This window comes from Neovison vison, chromosome 4 (assembly GCF_020171115.1).
Source record: "Neovison vison isolate M4711 chromosome 4, ASM_NN_V1, whole genome shotgun sequence".
NCBI lineage: Eukaryota > Metazoa > Chordata > Mammalia > Carnivora > Mustelidae > Neogale > Neogale vison.
In genome coordinates, this window is record NC_058094.1 from 60,151,853 (window position 1) to 60,175,528 (window position 23,676).

At 37.0% G+C, this 23,676-nt stretch overlaps 1 protein-coding gene across 7 annotated transcripts in view; it reads left to right on the forward strand.

The window, feature by feature from the left end:
• The window catches only part of STAU2 (staufen double-stranded RNA binding protein 2), a 330,383-nt gene that overhangs the window by 221,974 nt on the left and 84,733 nt on the right, over window positions 1-23,676 (forward strand). The gene's annotated exons all lie outside the window — the stretch shown is intronic.

Genomic DNA, 23,676 nt, shown 5'->3' on the forward strand with positions numbered 1-23,676 from the left:
TTCAGCCAAGCAAAGAAATGAAAGTGCTTCAGAAGCTCACACACCTAAGAAGAACAAGAGCAGCTCACTGTTAGCAGAGGTAGCATGTTGCTGTAAAATAGCACTGGAATGGGAATAGAGACTGAGATCAAACCTAGATTTTCCATGAAGTAGCCATAGGAACTGTCTCTGTACCTCTTGGAACTTGGCTTCTTCAGGAGTAAAATAATGAGGCTGGTTCAGGCTTATGCCCAGTCCATGTGGCCACATATACAAAGTGCTGGGGCTGGTGTTAGTCCGTATGGCACCTTTACAAATTAAAAAAAAAAAAAAAAAGATGCTTCTTCCTCAAGGAATTTTACTGCTCTCCAAATCCGTAAGACGTATAGCAGGAATAGAACCTCCCCACACACACACACCCATGAAGTGTTCAGTGCATAACCTGTACAACTGTACATAGAGGTCTTATACTTAATCTATCTGGAATGTCAGTTTTACTCAATGGTAAGTAAATAAAGTTATTTTTATGTTAAAGGAAATACAGTTGCATGGGAAATGATGAACTTGCATGAAGTTTTAAGGTAAAAAAAGACTTCAGGAAAGGCATTGATAATGGTCAGATAGATGGATGGAAGATGGATGGTTAGATGCATAAATGAAAGGAGCTGTGACTGGAGTGGTCATCCTCTCTGCCACATGCTCTACTCTGGCAGCCTCTGAGGTACAAATGGAAGTAGGGGCATGATCAGTGCTCCTCCCTGCACTTGGATTATTGGGCTCCCTGAGGAAGGGAGACACAGTGAACCTCTGCTCCACATCCTGCAGCTTTTCTGCATTATGTTGCCATTCCCCTTTCCTCATACTGAGGGTCTATCTAAGCAACAAGTACTTCTTCACCATGCCAAAAGATAAACTTGATCTCGTAAGTCAGAAAGGGTGGACTACTAAATGCTGCTTCACCTATTAATCAGTAAATACCAGAAAACATTTTAAAGCAAGAAAAATGATAATCACTTACAAAATGTTTTCTATTCTTAACTCATTTGAGCCAATGCAGTTGAGCAAACAATAAGTATTCTAGAAAAAAGTTTACATAAAATTTAGAGGCAGTCCTTCTTATGAAACTCACGAGGTTCTTATCTATGTAGAAAATGAAGGCAAGAAATGGAAGAACTGTCTAGCCTTGAACATTTACAGTTTACGTTATATTTTTAGATTTAACTCCAGGAACTCAGTGAAGTAAAGAGTAAATATATTATCCAGTGTATTTACTCATGTGTTAAGGAGTAAAAGGACAAGTACTGTTAAAAATATCTCTAGCAAAGGTCCATACAGATCTACAGAATGGAGGAGAGAGAGTCAGTATCATCTGTATGCTGATGATATCCAAATGTATGGAACTTCCGATTCTCCCACCTCCCTCCGCCAAACCTGCCTCTCCCTCTTCCCCTGTCTTTTTCTTTTATCCATCCTGGTAGATGACACCACCATCTACCTTGTTGCTCAAGCCAAGCTCCTTGGAGCATCTTTGCCTCTTCTTTCCTCAAATGCTACATCCAGTTCCAGTATTCCTTCCTCTGAATTACATCTGTCACCAGACCACTTTCCACCACCTCCAGTGTTGTCATTGTAGTCACTATTATGGGTTGGGTGTTTTTTTTTTTTTTTAAGGTTTTATTTTTAAGTAATCTCTACACCCAACATGGAGCTTGAACTTAACACCCCCAAGATCAAGAGTCTCATGTACCGACTATACCAGCTGTACTGACTGACCATCCAGGCACCCTTTATCATGTTTAACCCAGACAATTGCAGTAGTCTTTACACTAGCTTCCTTCTTTCTACTTCTGTTCCATTGTGTGTATCTTCCACACAGTAGCCAAAATTATTTTAACTTAATCAGATCATATTATTCAGCTGTTTGGAACCTTCCCATGGCTTCGCATCACACCTACTATAAATCCAGAATTTTTGTTATGGCTGCTCCAATTGCAATTCCGACCACTCTCCTTTCCACTCAGTATCCCAGTCTCATTGGCTTCGTTGCCAGTTGTATCATGACATGAAAGAAACCAGACTCAAAAGACTCCATACTATAGATGCAATGTGTGTGACATGGAGAAGACAGAATGATAGAGATAGAAAACAGATCATTGGTTGCCAGGGCCTGAGGAGGGATTGACCATAAAGTGTCACAACAATTTTTGGGGGTGACAGAAATGTGCTATAGCTTGATTGTGGTGGTAGAACATGACTGTATGCATTTACTAAACTTATAGATCTGTATGCTGAAAAGGGTACATTTTATTGTATTTAGATTACACCTCAATAAACCTAACTTAAAAAAATCCAGATTTATTCCTTTATCAGTGACCCATATATGGAATTGGCCCCAGAAAAATGTAGAAACATGACACACCCCTTTCTTTCCTGCGTTCTCTGAAAATGTTGGATCTACCTTACAATGCACTAAATTAAACTTAGATCCTGATTTAGAGCTTCTCTGAATGTTAGTGATTAGGTAAGTTCTGCTTCAGGCTCTCAGGATTATTATTAATCTCCAAAAAGTGGTCTAAGCCTGCCTGACTTCAGAGAAACGATCTGTAGTATTTCCCATTTGGAAACTGCAGTGGACAGTCATTCAGGCTGGTTGCTGCCTGGGAGTCCCTGTGGTATCTGGGTGGAAATGGTCTATGTATGTTTGCTTTATTCATCACAGCAAATGTGATACTATACATTAGTTTAGAATGTTTAACTGTCTAGAATAAAAACAGTTTAAATTCCAGATACTGATTTTCTTTTCAAATATTTTTTAGCAAACATTTGTTGACTTAATAACTCTCTGGGAATATTGCACTAGCTACTAGAGCATACAGAGGTAATTGGCTTCTTCTAGTCCTTGTAATAAGCTAGATAACTAACTTAATGTAGTCTTCAGGAGGCTAATCATCCTGTGAAATTTAAAATCTGCAGATCATATGGTGGCTTCAGTGACGAGCAGTCATCCTTATTCATTAGTGGAGCAAAGAGTGCATTTATTTGGTAAGGTGGAGCTAGTGAGGGTTTTGCTCTATGTTTTTCAGTAATTCCTATTGGAAATTAAATTTATATTGGTTAGTGGTTATTATTAAAAGCAAAATCCTTTGTAATAGCGCAGAAAGGTTTCCAGAATCTTCTAGCTTGATGTAATTCACCAAATATTCTTACCTCTCTCTTCTGGCCTGCCACTCTCTACATCTTTCTTCATCACCCTTGGATGTTACTGAGCACTGCTGACTCTCTGTGTCTGTTACTTACATCAGTCACCTTCTAGATACCCTCAAAATCATAAACTTCCTTCCCTCTCTTTTTATTTTTTTTAATTCACCTTTATTTAGACTGCATTATTAATCTCACAATTTCAACTATACTGGGTAAGCAGTTCAAATACTGCAGGTTAATTTCTAGTTAATAGTTTTACCACTGCCTACCTGATTTTGTTCAGGTTAGCTTTGGAACTCACTTGCTTCATGTAAAAAAAATGAATAAATCAACCACCTAACCTAGCACTAACTCGCCCATAAAGTGTGTCATATGTAAATTACTATTTGCTGTAATCTGACTTCTAGTCAACATAAAGTGAAATGATATAAATGGTGGTGCATACTTAGCACAGTACTTAGAATTTATGAAATGAAAAACTCTTCAACAGAAAACAGGAACCAAATTTATATTAAATGTGTTTACTGTGTACTAGATACTGTGCTAGGATCTGTATCCATTATTTTGCTTAATTCTCATAATTCTATGAGGTATAACTATAGTATTTGTATATTTGCTTCATGTGCTACATTACCTGTAAGAGTTTATGTGCACATTAGCAAATTGCTTTGACTGGAATTCAAGGTGGACCTGTCAGTGAAAGGACAGCCATGAAATGTAACAAGTTACAAATCTAAAGGTTATTTCTGTTCTACTTTTAATTAGTTAAATTCTGCTCCTAGTTTTTTTGTTCTAATTAAAAATCTCTTTCCCTTAGTAATTATTCCATAATGTCTTACAGTGATACAATAATTTAAAATGGAGAAAGTAAAAGCCTTCACACATATTAAATATATACTATCACAATAATACATGGATTCATTATAGACTATATACAGAACTTTTGTGGTACTAAATAGTCTTAAGTGATAGTGCATATAGTCCCTTTCCCTTGAGGTAATTGTAGCCTAATGAAGTGTATCAGCAAGGATCCTTTTGGCTACGAGTAACAGAAAACCTGACTCATACTGGCTTAAACAATAAGGAAACTTGTTATCTCCCATAACAGGAAGTTCAGAGGAAGAGTGAACTCCAGGGTTGGTTGATAAAGTAGCTCAGTGATGTCAGTAAGGACTCAGTTTATTCCATTTCTTAGCTCTGCTTCATCCTCTGGCTCATGGAAAGATGGTCACAGTCATTCTCTGTGTCACTGGGAGTGTAGCCACATTTAAAAGAAAATAAGAGAACTGTTCATACTGGTCACATCTATATCAGGAACTCCTTCAGCCGTCTTTCCTTCATGGCACAGGCTTGGATTGGGTCATTCACAACCCCATCTCTAAACTAGTCACTGGCAAGAGAAATGAGATCATTTTGAGTTTATTTTTATTTTTTAAAGATTTTATTTTTTAAGTAATCGCCCAATGTGGGGCTTGAACTCATAACCCCAAGCTCAAGAGTCACATACTGTACTGACTGATCCAGCCAGGTGCCCCCAAGATCACTATGAGTTTATTGTTTATTTGTTTGTTCTTCATTTTATTTTATTTCTTTTCAGTGTTCCAGCATTCGCTGCTTATGCACCACACCCAGTGCTCCATGCAATATGTGCCCTCCATAATACCTACCACCAGGCTCACCCAACCCCCAACCTCCTTCCCTCCAAAACCCTCTGTTTCTCAGAGTCCACAGTCTCTCATGATTCGTCTCCCCCTCTGAATTCCCCCAACTCGCTTCTCCTCTCCATCTTCCAATGTCCTCCATGTTATTCCTTAGCTCCACAAGTAAGTGAAACCATATGATAATTGACTCTCTCTGCTTGACTTATTTCACTCAGTATAATCTCCTCCATTCCTGTCTATGTTGATACAAAAGTTGGGTATTCATCCTTTCTGATGGAGGCATAATATTCCATTGTATATATGGACCATATCTTCTTTATCCATTCATCTGTGAAGGGCATCTTGTTTCTTTCATGGTTTGGCAACAGCGGCCATCGCTGCCATGAACATTAGGGTACGGATGGCCCCTCTTTTCACTACATCTGTATCTTTGGGGTAAATACCCAGTAGTGCAATTGCAGGGTCATCGGGTAGCTCTATTTTAAGTTCTTAAGGAATCTCCACACTTATTCCAAAGTGGCACCAACTTGCATTCCCACCAACAGTGTAAGAGGGTTCCCCTTTCTCCAAATCCTCTCCAGTACTTGTTGTTTACTGTCTTGTTAATTTTGGCCATTCTAACTGGTGTAAGGTGGTATCTCAATGTGGTTTTGATTTGAATCTCCCTGATGGAAGTTGAAAGGATGATGATCATCATCACGAACATGATGAACATTTTTTCATGTGTCTGTTAGCCATTTGTATGTCTTCTTTGGAGAAGTGTCTGTTCATGTCTTCTGCCCATTTTTTGATGTGATTATCTGTTTTGCGTGTGTTGAGTTTGAGAAGTTCTTTGTGGATCTTGGATATCAGCCCTTTGTGGTGTCATTTAAAAATATGCTCTCCTATTCCGTGGGTTGCCTCTTTGTTTTTTTGACTGTTTCCTTTGCTGTGCAGAAGCTTTTGATCTTGACGAAGTCCCAAAAGTTCATTTTTGCTTTTGTTTCCTTTGCCTTTGGAGACATATCTTGAAAGAAGTTGCTGTGGCCGATGTTGAAGAGATAACTGCCCATGTTCTCCTCTAGTATTTTGATAGATTTCTGCCTTACATTGAGGTCTTTTATCCATTTTGAGTTTATCTTTGTGTATGGTATGAGAGAATGGTTGAGTTTCATTGTTCTACATGTAGTTGTCCAATTTTCCCAGCACCATTTATTGGAGAGACTATCTTTTTTTCTACTGTATATTTTTTCCTGCTTTGTTGAAGATTATTCGACCATAGAGTTGAGGGTCCATATCTGGACTCTCTACTCTGTTCCACTGGTCTAATACACCCGCTCTCTTTACACCTTAAAGAACTAGAGAATCAACAACCAATTAAGCAGGCCCCACACACAAGAAGGGAAATAATCAAGATTAGAGCAGAGATTAATAGAAGATCAATAGATAGAAACTAGAGATACAGTAGAACATATCAACAAAACTAGAAGCTGGTTTTTTGAAAGAATCAATAAGATCAATAAATTATTGGCCAAACTAATCCAAAAGAAAAGAGAGAGGACCCAAATTAATAAAATTATGAATGAAAAGGGAGAGATCATGAGTAACACTAAGGAAATAGAAGCAATCATCAGAAATTATTATCAACAGTTATATGTCAATAAGTTAAGCAACCTGGATGAAACGGATGCATTCCTAGATACCTATAAACCTCCAAAACTGAAACAGGGAGAAATTGACAACCTGAATAGACCAATATCTAGTAACGAGATTGAGGCAGTGATCAAAAACCTCCCAAAAACAAAAACAAAAACAAGAGCCCAGAACCTGATGGTTTCCCTGGAGAATTCTACCAAACATTCAAAGAAGAAATAATACCTATTCTCCTAAAGCTGTTTTAAAAAAATGAAACAGAAGGAAACCAGACTCTTTTTATGAAGCCAGCATTACCCTGATCCCCAAACCGGGCAAAGACCCCACCAAAAAGGAGAATTTCAGACCAATATCCCTGATGAATATGGATGCCAAGATTCTTAATCCAATAGTACATTAAAAAGATTATCCACCATGACCAGGTGGGATTTATCCATAGGATACAAGGTGGTTCAACATTCGCAAATCAATGTGATAGAAAAATCAATCAGAGATGAGAGAGAAGAACCAGATGGTCCTCTCCATTGATGCAGAAAAGCATTTGACAAGATACAGCATCTGTTCCTGATTAAAGCGCTTCAAAGTGTAGGGATAAAATCTATCAACTTCATAAAATCTATCTATGAAAAACCCACAACGAATGTCATCCTCAGTAGGGAAAACTGACAGCCTTCCCACTGAGATCAGGAACACAACAAGGATGCTTACTCTCACCACTCTTGTTCAGCATAGTACTAGAAGTCCTAGCAACAGCAATCAGACAACAAAAAGAAATAAAAGGTTTTCAAATTGGCAATGTTTGTTTGTTTTTTAAGACTTATGTATTTGAGAGAGAGAGAGCGAACAAGTAGGAGGAGGGACAGAGGGACAGAGGGAGAGAAAGAAGCTTGAAGCAGACTTCCTAGTGAGCGCAGAGTCTGATGACCTGGGGCTCGATCCCAGGACACTGAGATCATATCCAGAATCAAGATCATGATGAAGCCAAAATCAAGAGTCTGCTGCCTAACCAGCTGAGCCACCCAGATGCCTCAAGATCACCATAAGTTTAAATGAGGAATTAGATGCCATAAATACAATTTTAAATTTTCTACCAAACCCATTAAAAAAAACTTAAAAAAAAAAACCCAGGTAAACTTTATCTTAATATATTTTATTTAGAAATGGGCATCTGGGTGGCTCAGTTGGTTGAGCGACTGTCTTTGGCTTGGGTCAAGTCCTGCATTGGGCTGCCTGCTAAGTGAGGGGTCTGCTTCTCCCTCTGATGCTCCCTCTCTCATGCTCTCTCTCTCTCATTCTCTCTCTCAAATAAATAAATAAAATCTTAAAATTTACATTAAATATATTTACTATATTAAATATATATTTTACAAGACCAGTGCTCTAACCCCTGAGCTATAGGGCCAAATATATATTTTAAATATATATTTTGGGTATATTGGAAATATATATATTTAATATATATAATATATGTAATTTAACCCAATATATCTAATGTATCACTTCAACATATAATCAACTTCTAAAATTATTGAGGTATTTAATCTTTCTTCATATATCTCATTTTGGATGAGCCACACTTCAGGTGCTCAATAGCCATATGTGTTTGGCACAGTGAAGGTCTGTGGGCATTATGATTTTGTCCCTACCTTTGTCTCCTTTCTCTTCCTTCACCATTTGCCCTGTACCTAACTTATACCCACACTTCATATTCTGGCACTTTTGAGTTTCCATATCTCATGCTTGCTTGCATCTGTATCTTTGTTTCTACATCTTCCCTCTGTTTGGGCCATTCTGTCCTTTCTCATAAGAGGAACTTTAACTGTTGTGTGTCAGATCCAACCAAGCTGTCACTCCAGTCAACAGGTCTTCCCCAAACCTACTTTCTACATTATTCCACTATTCAACTTATCAAACTGTCTTCCCATTGTTTTTAGTATTGGACTACTCATTAGGCAATGACCTCTGTGAGGTACAGGGCAGTATCTCGTTCACCTTAATATTCTCCATGCCTGTGCTCTGGCACATAAAAAAGACACTCAATTCATGTTAATAGATTGGAATTGAATTGAATTTTGAAGAAAATGAGAATAACTTGGATTTGGTAGAATTAGTGAGAGAAATACAATCTTTGACCGAGTATGCTTTCTCTCGTGATGGCCTTATAAGGACATTATTTGTGAAAGCGTTCTGAAACTTGCATATGTTGACCTCCAAATATTTACATACTCTGAATATATATAACTGTCATTAAGAATCCATCATATATTTCCATGAATTTGTGTTTGTATCTTCTAACTTGTCTAACCTATCACATATACGCTTACAACCTTCTCAGGGTCTTCAAATTTAAGGGACTGCCTCCGGATTCTAGGATCCCATAGTGTAATATACAAGTCAATATTCACTGAAAAATGTCCTTGGGGACTGCAGTCCTCAGAACCTAAAGAGGTTTGAACTTCATAGGTTTGAACCTAAGACAAATAAAGTTTTGTATTAATATAATAAGGGCATATATAAGTGGCATTGGATAATAACGGACCCCATGTCATCATCATCCTAGGGTATCTATAATAGGGTTGTGGCATTCTTTGTTTTACATAGAATCAATATGGGTTTTGAACTTCAGCTGTTACACTTGCCACACATAGCAAGCCACAGCTGAGTGCAGTTTGTGTGTGTGGGACGGTGGGTTTCAACAGAAAGGGTATGATCACTGCCATTGGCAGCTTCTGCAAGGTCCTGCAGCTGCTGGAATTCAAAACATAACTTGATTTCCATTTACTTTTTATGAAATAGGTGCTAAGAGAGATATTAGAAAGGCATATCAACTTTAATGTTTGCTTTGAGAAATTGCTTTCATATTGAGTTATTTCAAAATATCGCCTTTACTTGAAACATATCTCATGATTATATGACTAAAATTTCTTCTACTGACTTTTAACTTTGTTATATGAAATTCTCATTTTACACAAATATATATTATAGTTAAGGAATTTACTCCTATCTTTATTTCTTTACATTTTATAGTTCAGTAATTAGCCCAGTAGTTCACATAGTGTTTTTTGTTTTTAGTTTTTCTTTAATTGAGATATAATTGACATATAACATTGTATTAGTTTTAAGTATACAACATTTTATGGGAAATGAGTACCACAGTAAGTTTAGTTAACATATATGACAATACATAGTTATAAATTCAGTTATATCTTCAAAGAAAACATTTCAGAAGGAAGTCACTAGGAACAACTTCTCCCAATAGTTAGTTACTCATTGATGGACTAGAATAGGAGTCAGCAAACTATGGCCTGCAGGCCAAGTCGAGCCTACCATCTGAATTAAGAACGGGTTTCAGATTTTGAAATGATGGGAAAAAGATCAAAAGAAGAGTAATATATCATAACATGTGAGAATTATATGGAATTCAAATTTTAGTGCCTATAAATAAAGTTTGACTGGAACATAGTCATGCCCATTCTTTCAGGAATTATCTGTGGCCACTTTCACTCCACAGCATCGGAGATGGTGGTTATGAAAGAGACCTTATTGCCTGCAAAGCCTGAAAGACTTACCATCTGCCCCTTTACAGAAAAAAAATCTGTTGGTCTAATTCCTGGAGTAGAAGAAACATTAGGCATTCACCTTCTGAATTTGTATCAAATGGTTGTTTTATACATGGCCACTCAGAGTTCATTCTCTTTTAGAAAGCCAGTTTTCTGGAAATACTTCCCATATTATAGCACAGTTCGCCTTGATTGTGAATTTTGGATTTATTTACTCTACAATGGAGATCAATTTTATTTGCTAAAGGAATAATAAGTCTTTATACATCAACATTCAACAGAGCACTGGAAGAAAGTTTGTCTGTAGCAAAGGTTACTTTTTTCTCCTTTTGAAATCCCATTTAGAAATCATAGCTGCGGGCGCCTGGGTGGTTCAGTGGGTTAAGCCACTGCCTTCGGCTCAGGTCAAGTCCCGCATCGGGCTCTCTGCTCAGCAGGGAGCCTGCTTCCTCCTCTCTCTCTCTCTGCCTGCCTCTCTGCCTACTTGTGATCTCTCTCTGTCAAATAAATTAAAAAAAAAAATCTTTAAAAAAAAAAGAAATCATAGCTGGACTTTTTTTTTTTTTAAAGTGGGGAATATTCTCTTGTTTCTGTAGTGATCTTTCACTTCTTTCATTTCAGATGTGTAAGCAGTTTCTAGAACCAACAGTGAGTTATAGGAGAAGGTAGTAGGAAGACTAAATATTATGTATTTTATAACTGACTCATGATTTCATTTATGCTTAGTATAGCATGACCACATTTCTAAGAGGTTGCATATATCCAGTGATACTGTGCACACAAGTGACTTATTAACTTGACCTATAAAATAATTTTGGACTATAGTCAAAACCCAGGAACTTAACTTACTGCTTTCTTTCTCCCACTTTTTCCTGAAGTGATGAATAACAGCTATTTTAATCAACGGAACATGTGAAATTCCAAGTTTCAAAAACCCGACTTTTCTCAACTACACTAAAAATGATTTTTAGGGTGGTTATTTGACCCATATCCTAACTTACCTGTAGCTCAGTGTTTCAAAAGAGATTACTCCTTTGAAGATAATTTTATGTTCATGATCTCAACAAATTTAAGTCCAAAACCAAAATGTTTTCTAGATTTTTCTCCCTAATAACTTCTGTTCAGTTTGGGACCTACATACATACTCCATGTCAGTAGTTCCTTAATTTTTAATTCAGTTTTCTAATTTTACATTATTTAAGTAGGAATTTAATATTTCTACTGATCTATAGATCAATATATTGAAGTCGATTTGAAGATCATTGGGGAAATATCCCACAAACCTTTCTGTTAACAGTTCATACTAATGAATCATAACCAGATACATTATTTAAACAATAAATACCATATGTATATAATTGAGTAAATGGATGTGAAAGTTATAGTGGAAAACTGTTGCATATATAGACTTTTTTAAAGTGACGATCAATGGAATATAGGTCCCTAGGCCACAGATTTGAGAGCGTTATTGCCCACTGGAGGTCACTTTTACTACCTAAAGAGTATTACCTTCCTTGTAAACTCAAATTATGGTGTTGTGTCTGATTTATTATACTATTTAAAACTGAAAAACAGAAACCTTCTCTCTCTTAGTAACATACCTTCAATTAAGTCATGCCTCTCCCCACTTCCAAAATTCTTTTTTAGACAAACTAGTTATTTTTCAGAATATTCAGTTTTATTCTTTCATTGCTAATAATTATTTGGCCTGCTCTCTTTGTTTCTAAGTTGGCAGCTAATGCCTTTTCAGATCACATATTTTTAAAATAGCCTTTAGTTAATTTGCTTCTTTTTGCATCCACTGGTGAAAGAATTTGAAGATAGTTTTTTTTTTAAGATTTTATTTATTTGTTTGATAGACAGAGATCACAAGCAGGGAGAGCAGCAGACAGAAAGGGAGGGGGGAAGCCAGCTCCCTGCTGCGCAGAGAGCCCGATATGAGGCTCTATCCCAGGACCCTGGGATCATGACCTGAGCTGAAGGCAGAGGCTATAACCCACTGGGCCACCCAGGTGCCCCTGAAGATAGTTTTAAGCCCCCAAATATTTAACATATCTGAAATTAGTAAGGGCCAATTAGTGATAAAAAAAAAAAATGTCTGTTATCCTTGCTAAGCAATCCAGTGGTGTGCTACCAGCAAACCTGGTACCTTTGGCAAGAAGTGGCACCATTCTACCAAGACCCAGGCTTAAATTTCTCACTCTGAAAGACTAATGCCAGTAGGCTTCTGGTTTGATTCACTAACCTCTTTTGCAGAGAGACAGGTCATGCCTTCACATCGGTTCTTGCTGTAGAAGAAAACACAAGAGATCAGCTCTTGAACAGATTTGCTTGGCTGTAGTTTCCATATTACAGATATTTCTGCTTTTAGGCCACTGTTTGCTGGTCTCCTTACCTAGCAGATCCTTACTGTCTTTTTGGCTGAACCTTGAACTCTGACTCCTGGCGATTTAGCTCCTGTCTGGTCTCTTGGTTTGTCTTGGCCTACTAGTACTTTTGTTCTGTTTGGTCTTGTACTGCCTAACTGACCCGTGACATTGGCTTCTGACTGTTATGTGTCCTTCTCTGAATCTTGCATTACAGAGACTCATTGTTCTCATGTTGCTCTCGAAAACGAAAAGTGCTTATGATTGACAGAAGTCCATTTTATCGATATTTTATTCTGCAGTCATTATTAAATCCAGAGAATATCAATGACTTATTGGTGGGATTGATATTCAGTTTGTGTCCTCTGATATAGTTGTGTATACATACATTAATGGTTTAAATACTTTCATACTACTTGACAAATAGCTACTGCCCCATATTCCACCCCCTACCATCATGGCCTCATGTCTAGGACCTGTAGGACTGCTTCATATCTAGGAATATTATAAAGGATCATTTCTTGGGACAACAGGAGTTTTCAGGACTATTTTGTTGTCTGATTTCATTGGTGTTCATGCCACACAACTGTTAGAAATGTTAAATATCACTACTTCTTTCGGATTTATATGTAAGAGTTAAGTTCTTTGAGGGGGAGGCATAGAGAGATCCTAAAGTGATCATTTTTCTTAAGATTCTTAAAAATTTCCCTAGGAAAAGAAGAATCATTTTATTAATTCAGCAATCATATACTAAGCATGTTCATCACTGTAGTAAACAGTAAGAAGTATTTCCAATTTTGTAAACTGTGAAGGCCCTCAAATTGAGTATAATCTAAATTTGGAGATGGGCTCTATGGGATCTCTCTGTACTTTCTGTTCAATTTTACTGTGACTCTAAAATGCTTTTAAAAATAAAATCCATGTAAAAGGAAAAAATATTGGAGAAAAAACACTTATAGAAACAATTGAGGACTGATTGCAAGCTGATATGATTAATGTCAGAAGTGTTTACAAAATCTGTATATGTGTATGAATATTGAAAAGCTGTGGAATACAGAAATGATTGAGAGTAGAAGAGTTCACCTCAATCAGCTTCTTTTAGGAGTTGATGAACCCAAAATTGAAAGACAAATTGCAAGGGCTGTCCACATAGGGGAACAACATGAAAAAATTAGAAACATGGAAATTGGCAAAGGAATATGTGGGGAAAGAAAAATTCAACTCGGCAGGAACTCCAGGAATAAATGATGTTGCATAAGATCAAAGCAGTTGAGTACATTTTGACAGGTTAAGCAGCATGAATTTTATGTTTTTGCAGCAAAGAACCATTCTTCAGTCAGTAACAAGGGATATGATTATCTGGTGTCTGTAAGATCAATGTAGTGGCCAGACACAGAATTGACTGTGGTGGGGATGAAAGCTTCTATCATAGTAATTCAGGAATGAATGGGTACTGGTTATCTTGATGGGTGTGTCTCTAAAAATGGCAAGAAAAACAGCATCTCTCCCAGAGACACACTGCATGAAAAGAATCAGCAGAACTTGGTGACCAGCTGAGTATGACAGGAGGAAACAGAGGGATTAAAAATAGCTTTAAAGGCATACTACCAATATGGCAGAATGAGAGCTGGACAATTGTTTTCCAAAAGCAACAGTGAGACTAGACAAAAGTATCAAAAAGGGCAATTTTAGCACTCTGGAAATTGACCAAAAGCACTCAACAAATTTTATTCATGGAAAAACTAGTGGACTTCAGGTAAGAAAAGTAGGATTCTGTGGTGTTCCTGTCTGAAGCTGCTGCCATGCCCCACCTTCAGGCTCAGTCAACATAGTAGTTTCTAGAATGATGAGGAAAGCCATGAAAACCAGCAGTTTCATTGGAGGAATGGCCTCACTTGTTTTTTTGTTTTGTTTTGTCTTTGTTTTTGTTTTGGTTTTTTTTTTCAATTTATTTATTTTTAGAAAAACAGTATTCATTATTTTTTCACCACCCCCAGTGCTCCATGCAATCCGTGCCCTCTATAATACCCACCACCTGGTACCCCAACCTCCCACCCCCCCCGCCACTTCAAACCCTTCAGATTGTTTTTCAGAGTCCATAGTCTCTCATGATTCACCTCCCCTTCCAATTTCCCCCAACTCCCTTCTCCTCTCTAACACCCCTTGTCCTCCATACTATTTGTTATGCTCCACAAATAAGTGAAACCATATGATAATAGACTCTCTCTGCTTGACTTATTTCACTCAGCATAATCTCTTCCAGTCCCGTCCATGTTGCTACAAAAGTTGGGTATTCATCCTTTCTGATGGAGGCATAATACTCCATAGTGAATATGGACCACATCTTCCTTATCCATTCGTCCGTTGAAGGGCATCTTGGTTCTTTCCATAGTTTGGCAACCGTGGCCATTGCTGCTATAAACATTGGGGTACAGATGGCCCTTCTTTTCACGACGTCAGAATCCTAGAGGAGAACATAGGCAGTAATCTCTTCGATATCAGCCACAGCAACTTCTTTCAAGATACGTCTCCAAAGGCAAAGGAAACAAAAGCGAAAATAAACTTTTGGGATTTCATCAAAATCAAAAGCTTCTGCACAGCAAAGGAAACAGTCAAAAAAACAAAGAGGCAACCCACGGAATGGGAGAAGATATTTGTAAATGAAAGTACAGACAAAAGGTTGATATCCAGGATCTCTAATGAACTCCTCAAACTCAACACACATGAAACAGGCAAACATATCAAAAAATGGGCAGAAGATATGAACAGACACTTCTCCAATCAAGACATACAAATGGCTATCAGACACATGAAAAAATGTTCATCATTAGCCTCACTTGGTTTTAAGTGCAATGTGAAAAACCCTGTGCCCACACAATGCCCACAGGCATTGAATAACAGTAGACATCTTGGTGGCAAACAAATAGGAAATGCTAGCTAGTAGCTTAGTAAACCTGAGGTTACAGTCTTGGTTGGGGTCAACAACAAACCAACAGGTTAGCCAGAAATTTACCAAGGAGACTTGGGAAATGATACCGTGAAAGGAGCCCTGAGAAGCCAGAATGTTTTCCTGGCTGATCAACAGGCTTTTTACATCTGCATGAGAGACCGGAGAGGGCCCAAGATAGATATATACATCACCTTGTTGCTCATGGAATTCTGCACGTATGCAGAGGAGATGCAAAAGGGTCTGGCAGAAAGTAAAAGCCAAGGCAGACTTGAGAACTGCTTGAGCTTTGAATGAGCTCCCCAGCCCAAACACAGCTCCATTGGCAACATAAAAGCTTTATTGGCTTCTTGTGTTTGAGCACAATTACTAATCAGTAATTGACTAAGCTATGCAGACACAAGCGTGACTCCTAGGAAGTCAGAGAGAGACACAAAGAGCCACGTGCCATGGGGAAATCAATTCCACAGATTTAATCTAGGCAAATTCATAGCAGAAGAACAGCAACAACTCTGAGAGAGGAACATCAAAATCCAGAGTTATTACACTATGGTATCTTAAACTCCAGTTTCTAACAACAACAACAACAAGTTACAGAAAGGAAAGGTTTACCAATACTGAGTGGAAAAAAAATGTGGGCCCAGATATTGGACTTAGCAGACAAAAACTTCAAAGCAGCTATAATAAATACCTTCCAAGTAATGTAAGGAGCTACATTTAAGAACTAAAGAAAAACATAATGACAATAATTCAAGAAATAGAGACTCTCACTGAGGAGATAAAAATTATTTAGAAGATTAAGTAGAAATTCTAGAAATAATTACTGAAATGAAAAATTCATTAGAGTTTTCAACAACAGATTTGAGATGGCAGAAGAAAGAATCCACGAACTAAGATGGCTCAAAAGAAATTATCCAGTCTGAAAAACAGAGAAAAAAGAATGAAAAAATTGAACAGGACCTCAGAAACTGTGGGACAATATCAAGCAACATATATCATAAATAACATTAAACACCATTATCTAGATTGACTTAACATCTGAAAATCACATACTGTATACATCAGATTAATAAAGGAGAAAAAACACAATAATCTCAGACACAGAAAAAGCATTTAACAAAATCCAATGCCCATTCCTGATTAAAAACTGAACAATTTAGGAATAGAACTCTTAGGTGTTTTCTTAATTTGATAAAGGACATCTGAAAAATCTATAGCTAATGTCATCTTAATGGTGAAATATTGAATGCCTTGCCCCCTAGTTTGGAAACAAAGCAAGGAGCCTGCTCTTAATGCTTCTACTCGACATTATTCTAAAGATTGTAGCAAGGGCAAAAGAAAAAAGAAGGGGGAAAAAAAGGAACAAAAGGCATGCAGCTTGGAATGGAAGAAACAAAACTGTCTTTATTTGTAGACGACATGATCGTGTATTTAGAAAATCCAAAGAAATCCACACATACACACATATACCCAAATACCTGTTAGAACTTAAAAATAAGTTCACAAAGTTACAGAATACAAATTAATATTAAAAAATCAATTGTGTACTAGATACAAAGATACTAGAAGCACATATTCCAAAAATAAACTTAAGACTATTTCCTCAAAATAGCATTGAAAACAATAAAATATTTAAGAATCAATTTAACCAAAGAGGTACTAAGATCTTTACCTTGAAAGCTACAGAACATTGCTGAGAGAAACTAAAGATTTAAATATATGAGAGACATTCAACATTCATAGATTAGAAGACCCGTTATTGTTAATTTGCCAGTTTCCCCCAGATTGACCTATATGGTCAATGCAATTTCTGTCAAAATCTCAGCAGGCTTTTTTTTTGGGGGGGGGGTGTTGGTTTGGTTTAGAAATTAACAAGCTGATCCTAAATTTAGTGGAAATGCAAAAAGCCTAGAATATCTAAAACAATTTTGAAGAGGAAGAACAAAATTGGAGGACTTATACTACTCAATTTCAAATTTTTTACTATAAGACAACATTATTCGAGTTAGTGACATAGGGATCAACATGTAGATCAATGGAACAGATTCAAATGGAATAGTCCAGAAATGAACGTTTATATTTAAGTTCAGTCTATTTTCCACAAAAGTGCTGAGGAAATTAAGTGGGAACGGATTGTTTTGTCAAGAGATGGTACTGGGAAAATTAAATATCTGTATGAAAAAACACAAATTTAGAGTCTCACTTCAACCATATATAAAAGTTAAAATCATGAAAGACTTAACTGTAAAACCTAAAGATATAAAACTTCTGGAAAAATCGTAGAAATTTTCATGACCTTGGATTAGGCAAAGTTTTAGATTCAATACCAAAAGCATAATCCATAAAAGAAGAAATTGGCAAATTGGATTTTATCTAAACTTAAAACTTTCAAATTCAATTCAAAAGACACCATTCAGAAAAATGGAAGAAGGAGCACCTGGGTGGCTCAGTCAGTTGAGTATCTATCTGCCTTTAGCCCAGGTCATGATCCCAGGGTCCGCCTGTCGAGCCCTGCATTGGGCTCCCTGTTCAGTGGGGAACCTGCTTCTCCCTCTCTCTCTGTCCCTCCCCACTGCTTGTGCTCTCTGTCACTCTATCTCAAATCAGAGAAGCCACCAGCTGGAGGAAACTATTTATGAATCATGCATCTGTTAAATTACTTATGCCTACAAATATATGAAGAGTTCTTATGAACACAGTAAAAAGAAGGCACTCAATTAAAATGGATAAATGGTATGAATAGACAGTTCATCAAAGAAAATGTGTGATTGGCTAATAAACACCCGAGAAGATGCTCAACATCATTAGCCTTAGGGAAATGCAAAGTAAAACCACAATGAGATACAACTTCACACCCACCACGATGTGCTGGTGCGGATGTAAAACTGTACGGCCACTTCGGAAAATAATCTGGCAATTTCTTAAGTTAAACAAATTTACCACATGATGCAGCAATTCTACTTTTAGATCTACCAAGAAAAATCAACATGTTTACACAAAAACTTGTATGTGAATATTCATAACAGCATTATTCTTAAGAGCCAAAAACTGGAAACAATCTGAATGCCCCCTAACTGATGAACGGATAAAAACAGTGTGATAGATTCACAATGGAATACTATTTAGCAGTAAAAAGGAATGAACTGATATACTGTACAACCGAGAACCTCAAAAACATGCTATATGAAAGACACCAGTCACAAGAGGCCACATATTGTACTATCCCATTTATATGAAATTTTCAGAAAAGGCAAATAATCTATAGACACAGAAAGCAGATCAGTGGTTACCTTGGTCTGGGAATGGGAGCGAGGGATGACTGCAAATGGGCACAGGGAAATTTTTGCAGTGACAGAAATGTTCTGACTAGATTGTGATGATGTTTGTACAACTTTCTAAATTTGCTAAAATCACTCACAGTAGGCTTACTGTATGGTATATAAATTATACCTCAGTAAAGGTGTTTAAAAAAAAAACACACTTGAAAGCTTCAAAGCCTCAGAGACCAAGAGGATTATAAGGCCATTTGTGATCATGGCAGTTTTGATAAGGAGTCATTCATCTGCGTCCAGCATCTCAAGAAACTTTCCAGCAAACTCTGTGCGGACCAGGTTTTGTCGTGTTTTGTTTTCTCCTATTTTGACAGAGCTAGAGCGGAAAACCAGGCATCACCATGCATTTCCAGGCCCCAGAATTGCACTTCTCTGCTGGTCCTCAGCCCTCTTCATCCCTGCATGGACCTTAAGCCTGAGGACTTGAGCTATGATACTTTCTCCAACCTCGGTTGCCTCTTATTTCCAATTTTCTTAGCTTCAGCTTTGTGACCTGCCTCAAATTTCCTGTTCCTGACCTCAATTCCTGTTCATTATTAATGCCCCGCCCTAACTCTTGGTCGTCATGCTTTCTCCTGCCCAGCCCAGTAAACTGATCTTGACTTCTGATTGTTTCCTTTGCTTAACTTGTTTCATTAATTTTTTCATACTTAAAAAAAGTCCGTGCTGTTTTTAACCCTAGCGTGCACTCCAGCTCTGATTAGCCCAGCCACAGTGGCTCAAAAGGAAACCCATTCTTTATTTCTTTTCGAGGATCATGACTTAGGCTTTTGACATATTAAATGTCAGTTCCAGAGGTGATGATACTCAGTAGATCACTAAAGATTTTAGGTCAGAGTCACAATGAGAAATGAGGAATAAAAGTATAGATTGGGACCCCATATAAGCACAAAATACAGGAATGAACCAAAACATACACCTTAGGAAATACTGCAAGGTAAGGGGATGCAGAACCACTGGAAACCAAGAAAAATTTTGTTTTTATTCCTGGTGTTATAAATTATAAATAGATACAAAAAGGATTTATCTTCCCTTCAGTTATCTAGGTTAATCATTGTAGTGAAAACTAACTGCTTAAAAAGAAAACCTATAGATATGGAACAGGCCAGTTTGGAAAAATTACTTGAGGTTATTAAAAAAAACCCATCTGATTCTCCTGCTATGAAAGAAATGTTTAATTATTTTTTAATAGGCTGACCTCTGCTCTTAGGTCTTAGACAAAACACCAACCTCACTGTGAAACTGCCTCCCCCACTAGGTGGCAAAAGTAAGCTGCTGGAGAGAGAGGAAACAGCAGGACTTTCCACCGTCCTTTGTCACTTCTTCCTAAGTGACCTTAAGATTGTCATTTTGAAAAACTCCAACACTCTTTAATTTGAAATGTATAGTTTGTGTAATACCTAAACTTTCCCATGAAATAGAGGAAGATAGAGGTGAAGATAGACCTTGTGTTGATTTTTGGTAGCAAACACTCATGTTTGGGGGCACAATATAAAATACGAAAATATTTGTATACAATATTTCTTCTCTTCTAAAGAGAAGATTACTGTGGTCACTCACAATTTTGTCTCAGAATTTCTTGGGAAATACTGTTGAGGAACCGTGAACTAAATTTTATCAACTTCGTTTTAAGTAAGCGGCTGTATCTGGTAGGAGCTGATAGAAAGTTATGAGAAGTCCTCTTTAAACTCATACCAATCACTGCCCATTGCTTTCCCCTCTGGGCTAGCATGAATATAAAAGGCTTCTGGAGGTCTCATTAATTTTTTGCGCATTGGAATACACTTCAAAATAGCCTGAGACAAAATAGCCTGTTCAAAGTATGCTATTTAAAGATTTTCTTTATTCAGGTCACTAAATATTAATTCACTTTTATTTTTTAGTATTAACATTAGTACTGTTTTTCCTTCTCTTAGGAGTATTTTTTCCTTCTTTTTGTATGGGTTTTATTTTGTCCTTTTGCCTCCACATATCTTTGGAGAAGTAGCAGACTACTGCTTTAATTCTCAAAGAAACAGACTTCCTCCCTAAGATCTGTAAGCCCAGGCCAGAGCCATCAGATAGTCATGAAGTTTCCCTGCAGCTCTTGTCTTTTAGGAGCAGAAACAGTATAAAGTTAGGGGGGACAGTGCTCAAAATGCTTGCCAAGGGGCACACTTGTAGTTTCTTCCCCTCAAGTACACACTCAGATATTCACAGTGCATCCCTTGTCCAAGTGTTCTTTTTAATAGTCTACTGGAAGAGCAGCCAGTCATTTATTCATCTGTTCGACCAATATTTATTCAGTATTTCCATGTGCCAAAAAAAGAAAGAAAGAAAAAGAAAGGAAGAAAGGAAGAAAAGAAGTACTGTTGCTTTTGAAACCAGAAGCAAGATGCTTGGGTGTTTTGTTGTTGTTCTAGATGAGTAACTTTCAAATTGTGATTCACCCTTTAGGTCAGTTCCCTGAAAGGAAACCCTATTTTATTAATTCTTCCATTACAGTCTTCTCAATTTATGTCGATGATAGAACTCTTGAGCAGAGAATCATGTATCATCTCAGGAAATGAGCCTCGCTATGACTTTAAGCCTCATTGATTTGGAGGTTTTAAAATTTGACCACTTAAATAGGGTAGTAAAGAATATATTAAGCAAAACTTCATTATAAAGCACTTCAGCGTACCAGACATTCATTTTTGTTTTATGCCAAATGATGTCTCCCATGGACACTTTTTCCTATGCAGTGTATCTTTTTCACAGTTATAAGGAAACCAATCATTCAGGGCCTATTGCGCAGTCCCTGGCTTCTACAGTCTCATCTTATGAACAACGCTGATCTCTAGTCTCACCTCCAATTGAATTTATAATTGAGAGATTAGTCTTTTCTATTGTTTGCTTTTGAGACGAAATTCCAGGCAGTAACAGTTTTTGCCACTGGTTTCCACGGTGACTGCTCGAATAAGAATAAATCCAGAATAAAAGATTATGATTCCATAAAACTTAATTCATCCAATAAACCTTTATTGAACGTCTGCTGCATACAAGACAGTGTGACAATATATGAGCAAATGGATGTGAAGATGTGTGTAGAAAATGAATGCTCCCCTTAGAAAGTGATCTCGTGCTTAGAAGAAAATCTATAATGCAAATGAAAGATCACTGGCCTATGAGAAACAGAAGCGAAATGTTTAAGGACTTTTGAGGGCAAGGCAGGGAGGTTTTTGGTTAAGAAAATTTTATGCAGGAGGTGGCCTTCTCTGTACAAGGTGAAGGGTGAGCCAGATTTCCCTCTAGGCAATAGAGAAAAAAGCATTTAGTAAAAGGCATTTAGTCTGACACGTGGGCCAGCAAGAGCTCAGGCACCGAAGAGGGAGGGGAGAGCCTTATTCAATGGACAGTACTCTCTGCTGAAGTCCAGCACTGGTTCTTAGATAGCAGTGGGAATGAGGACTAGAAGAAGAGAGAGAGATCAGGCTGTGAGGTGTCTTGGAAGGCAAGACAAAGAATCTGGATTCCATCCAATCGTGAGAAGCCATGAAAATTTGTACGTACACAAAATAGCTATGACTAATGTACCAGTATAAGGTATATACAGCAGTTACATTCAGCAAGAAATAATTCAGCAAGTTAATTTGAGAAGTATCTTTTTTTTTAGTTCTAAAATTCTGTGGCATTAACAATTTAATACTGCTCTATTGATAGTAGAACTCATTATCACATGGCTCAGATCAGTTTGTTTATTTCTTTTAATTTTTATATCCTAAAAATATCAGGCAGTGAGGGTATTCTGCCATTGAATGATTAGCTGTAAAAAAATTTCCAATTTTGACAAAATGTTTTTCACAAATTAGGTAATCAGGTCTTTTGAATACCCTTGAATCCTCTAAGAATCCTCTCTCGTGTGCCACTTCTGGACGCTGCCCCCATCCCACCCCACAGTGGCTATGGGAATGGAAACCCCTTCTTTCTTGTTCCTTTGTGGAATAATTGGTACTCTCCCAGGATTAGGGGCTCCAGGAGAAGGAAAAACAGATAACTGAGAATGTCTTATTTACATTTATATTTTGCTTAACATTTGTGAGCCAAAAGACAAATTGCAAATGGCCTTGGTCAGAGAACAATAATCTTCTTTAACATGCTTTTGGAAATACTTGTTGGGATATAGATTTATGTATTTTTTCCCGTTTAGGCTGGAATTGTGGATTCCATGATAGGGAAAGGAAAACAAAGGCAGAAAGGAGTCTAAGGTTCTCCCCGCTGGAAAAATATGTTAGACATTATAATAGAATTTGTTCAGGAAACTGACCTAAGCCTTTACCTTTAGAAGTTTAAACTCAGGGAAATGTTTTACTTATACTTGCTGGGGAAGATTTATTGAGAAGTAAAATGTACTAGTTTACTTCTTTCATAGATAAGGCATCTGGAGTGTGTGTATATGGAGTGTACAACATAATAGCAACATATGCAATCGATATTTAAAAGTTTTAAGACATTGAATATAAATACACAATACTAAAAATAGGTCATATTTTGCCATTAATATCTATTTTCTGTGTGTAGGTTGTATTTCCATTTAAAAGCATAATGTTATTCAAGATAAATTTTTAAGACCTAAAGTACTTAGTTCTGTTTTTATTAAATAACATTTTAATGAGAGTTCAACAGTTTTATTTAGTAAATATCCAACTGGGAAGATTTCCGCAGTTTTTTTTAGTAGGAAAGTTTGCACAAAAGGAGTGTTTTCTTATTACCAAATTAGTTACTTTGAAGTATCTGGCAGATTACATCAGTCTCTTATTTGAATTGGTACTACAAGAAGACATCTATTGTGCATCATTAGTGATGCATTAAATTGGTTATTTATGTTTTAAAATCTAAGCATAGTAGAATCTTTTGTGTTTGCCTTCGAAGATTGCTGTTATAATAAAACATTTTGAAATGAGTAAAGTTGTCCTTTTGGTTTAGTTAATGCATCACTGGAGACCCTAAAGATTTTAGCTTCCAACTACCCATCTCCTA